This window comes from Otolemur garnettii, unplaced genomic scaffold (assembly GCF_000181295.1).
Source record: "Otolemur garnettii isolate 467f Iridium unplaced genomic scaffold, OtoGar3 scaffold00175, whole genome shotgun sequence".
Taxonomy (NCBI): Eukaryota; Metazoa; Chordata; class Mammalia; order Primates; family Galagidae; genus Otolemur; species Otolemur garnettii.
In genome coordinates this window covers 1522778-1527187 of record NW_003852570.1, presented here as the reverse complement: position 1 = coordinate 1527187, position 4410 = coordinate 1522778, and positions in this window count along the sequence as shown.

The window sequence follows — 4410 nt, the reverse complement described above, 5'->3', positions numbered from 1 at the left end:
CTTGTTTTTTTCTTGCTAATAAGTTTGAGTTCTCTGTGGATTCTGGTTATTAAACCTTTGTTGGAGACATAACCAGCAAATATCTTCTCCCATTCTGAGGACTGTCTACCCGCTTTATTTACTGTGTTCTTGGCTGTGCAGAAACTTTTATGTTTGATCAGGTCCCAATAGTATATTTTTGACATTGCTTCAGTTGCCTGAGGGGTCCTCCTCATAAAATTTTTGCCCAAGCCGATTTCTTCAAGTGTTTTCCCTATGCTTTCTTCTAGTATTTTCATAATTTCATGTCTTAAGTTTCACAATTTATATTTTTAATAGGCTTATCCAAAATAAAATGATTATAAGTGTCTGTGTTCACCTCTTGGTCTTCAATTCTGTTCCATACATCTACCTCTCTATTTTTGTGCCAGTACCATGTTCTTTTGATCACTATCGATTTATAGTATAGTCTGAAGTCTGGAAGTATGATTCCTCCCAATTTGTTTTTATTTCTGAGTAATGTCTTGGCTATTTGAGGTTTTGTCCGTTTCTAAATAAAATGAAGTACTAATTTTTTCAGGTCTTTAAAGTATAACAGAGGTGCTTTAATAGGGATCACATTAAATCTGTAGATTGCTTTAAGTAGTATAGACATTTTAACAATGTTAATTCTTCCCAGCCATGAGCATGGTATTTTTTTTTCCATTTGTTAACATCTTTAGCTATTTCTTTTCTCAGGATTTCATGATTCTCTTTATAGAGATCTTTCACATCCTTAGTTAGATACACTCCCAGATATGTCATCTTCTTTGGCACTATTGTAAAGGGAATGGAGTCCTTGATTGTTTTTTTACCCTTGACTATTGTTGGTATATATAAAGGCTACAGATTTGTGAGTGTTAATTTTATGACCTGAGACATTGCTGTGTTTCTTCATTATGTCTAGGAGTTTGGTAGTTGATTCCCATGGGTTTTCCAGATATATAATCATATCATCTGCAAGAGTGACAGTTTGATCTCCTCTGGTCCTATTTGGTCCCTTGATTGCCTTCTCTTGCCTGATGTTGGTGGCTAAGACTTCCACTACAATGTTAAAAAGCAGTGGAGAGAGTGGGCATCCTTGTGTGGTTCCTGATCTAAGTGCAAATGGTTTGAATTTTACTCCATTCAATATGATATTTTCTGTGGGTTTGTAGTAGATGGCCTCTATCACCTAGATCCGATTTGTAATATGTAAATATCTTTTCTCATTCTAAAGCTTGTCTATTTGCTTTGGTTGTTATTTGCTTATCTATACAGAAGCTTTTCTGTTTAATTAAGTCCCATTCATTTATTTTTGCTGTTTCAGTTGCCATGGAAATCTTCTTTATAAAATCTTTCCCCAGGTTTCTATCTTCAAGTGTTTTACTCATACTTTCTTCGAGAAGTTTTATTGTTTCATGCCTTAGACTTAAATCTTTTATCTATCTTGAATGTATGTGGATGTCCATTTATCCCAGCATCATTTATTGAATAGGGATTTTTTTCTCCCATTGTGTGCTCTTGTTTTGTTTACCAAAGATCAGGTGGCTGTAAAATGTTAGTTTCATCTCCTGGTTTTCTATGTGGTTCCCAATGTCAGTGTCTCTATTTTTATTTCAATATCATACTGTTTTGATTGCTATGGACTTGTAGCATAGGCTAAAGTCTTGTAGGGAGATGTCCCTGGCTTTGTTTTTATTACTAAAAATTGCCTTGACTTTATGTGTTTTTTTCTGGTTCCATACAAAATGAAGAATTAATATTTTCAAATCTTCAAAGTATGATGATGGTATTTTAATGGGAATTGCATTGAATCTGTAGATTGCTTTGGGTAGAATAGACATTTGACAATTTTGATTCTTCCCAGTCACGAGCATGATATGTTCTTCCATTTGTAATATCTTCTGTTATTTCTTTTCTTAGGGTTTCATAATCTCCTTTGTAGAATTCCTTCACCTCTACTAGGTATATTCCTAGGTATTTCACTTTTTAAAAGCTATTGTGAAGGGAATTGTGTTTTTGAGTAGCTTCTCAACTTGGCTGTTGCTGGCATATGCAAAGGCTAAACTGGTTTGTGGACATTGATTTTATATCCTGTAATAATTACTGTATTTCCTGATCACTTTAAAGAGTTTTGTGGTGGTGGCATTTTTGGGTTTTTCTAAGTATAAGATCTTTTAATTAGCAAAGAACAAGAGTTTAACCTGCTCTGTCCCCATTTCGATGTCCTTTATTTCTTTCTCTTGCCTGAATCCATTGGCTCAAACTTCCAGCATTATGTTGAATAGTTGTGGCACTACAGGACATCCTTGTCTGGTTCTAGTTTGAAGAAATAAGCACCCCATGTTCAGACATGGCAGTTCGCTTCATGTGCTCCTCCAGGAGAATGGCTCTGAGAAAGATTTCTTTGATGATCGAGTTCCTGCCTGCAGCCTGCAAATATACAGAGACACTCCCACAAAGGAATCCGGAGAGCAAGTTTGGGGTCATAACTGGACACTTTGATGCCTGTCCCCAGGTGTTGGGTTCTGTTCTCTTTTATGTTTTTACCCCAAACAAAATCAATTGTATATGTATTCCTCAGCCTTCACACTGAATTGTAATAATGGCAGTTTCCTAATCTTACTTTAATTCTTTTTATCTGTGTTAAGTTGTTACTGAATGGTTGAGAGTATATAAGATAATCAGTAAAATTAGGCCTGGTCACTGACCTGAGTGAGTCTCGACCTCCCTTCAAGTCAATCATCCCGTCTGCAGTTCCTTTTCCCTGCATCTCCAATCAGAGGGCTCCGGGAACATTTTCCCTAGTTCTAAGTGGAAAAATTTTTCAGTTTTACTACATTCAGTATGATATTAGCTGTGGATTTGTCATATATGGCTTCAATCAATTTATGAAATGTGCCTCCTATGCCTGTGTTCTTAAATATTTTTGTTAGAAAAGGATGGTGAATTTTATCAGATATTTTTCTTTTTGCATCTATTGAGGGGATCGTGTGGTCTTTGTTTTTGCTTTTATTTATGTGGCGAATTATGTTTGTGCATTTGCATATGTTGAACCAACCTTGGATCCCTGGGATAAAGCTCATTTGGTCAATATATATATGCACTGTATTCAGTTTGCTAGGATTTTGTTAGTTATTTTCCATCAATATTCATTAATAATATTGGTCTGTAGTTTTCTTTTTTAGTAGGATCCTTTCCTGATTTTGGTATCAGGGTGATATTACTGCATAGAAGGAATTGTGGAGGGTTCCTTCATTCTCAATGTTTTAGAATAGTTTCTGCAATATAGATACTATCTTTTTTTAAGGGTTGGTAAAATTCTGGTGTAAAACCATCTGGTTCAAGACTTTTTTGTTGGAAGCTTTTTTATTATATTTGCAATTTGGGAGCTTGACATTGGTTTGATCAAGAGTTATAATTCTTTCTGATTAAGTCTGGGGAGGTGGTGTGATATTACATATTGGTCCATTTTTCTACCATTTTCAAACTTCTTGGGATAGACTTTTTTTATAGTAAACATTGATGATCTTTTATATTTCTATGGTATCTATTGCTATTTCCCATATTTTGTTTCTGATTTAGGGTAATCAAAGTCTGGCTTTTCTGTTTGTACTTAGTATGGCCAAGGGTTCATTGATTTTGTAAATATTTTCAAAGAACCAATTTTTTGTTTTGCTAATCTTCCTATTGATTCTTGTGTTCTCAATTTCATTATTTAATTCTGATCTAATTTGGTAATTTCTTTTCTTCTTCTAGGTTTGTGATTGAATTGCTCTCTCCTTTCCAGTTCCTTTATATGTCTCATTAGGTTGTTGATATGCACTTTTTCTGTTTTTTGGATGTTGGTATATAATATAGTAAATTATCCTCTTATAATGGACTTTGAAGTATCCCACTAATTTTAATAGTTTTTGGCTTCATTATTTTTTATACAAGAAATCTAATGGTTTTCTTCCCCCCAACTCCTTGATGCAGCTGTTGTTTAGCATATAAGGTTGTTTAGTTTCCATGACTTTATGTGGCAATGAAGTTTTTTGTTAGAGTTTAGTCCCACCTTTATTTTCATTTTGTTCTGAAAAGATACAAAGTAAAAGTCGTTTAAATTTTGTGAGGTTTGATTTGTGAGCTAGGATATAATAAATTTGGAAAATAATTTATGGACTAATGAGAATATATACTCAGTAATATTTGGTGGTATGTTCTTTATATATCTGTTAATCCCAATTTTTCTAGGGTCATGTTAAAATACATTATTTCTTTGTTTATTTTCTGTTTGCAGAATCTGTCCAGGTCAGTCAGTGGGGTGTTGAAGTTCTGGTGTTGTAAAATATCATATTGTTCATATGGGTTAGGGTTTATTTTTATAAAATTGGGAGCAGTTTTTTGATGCATAATTATTTAAGTTTG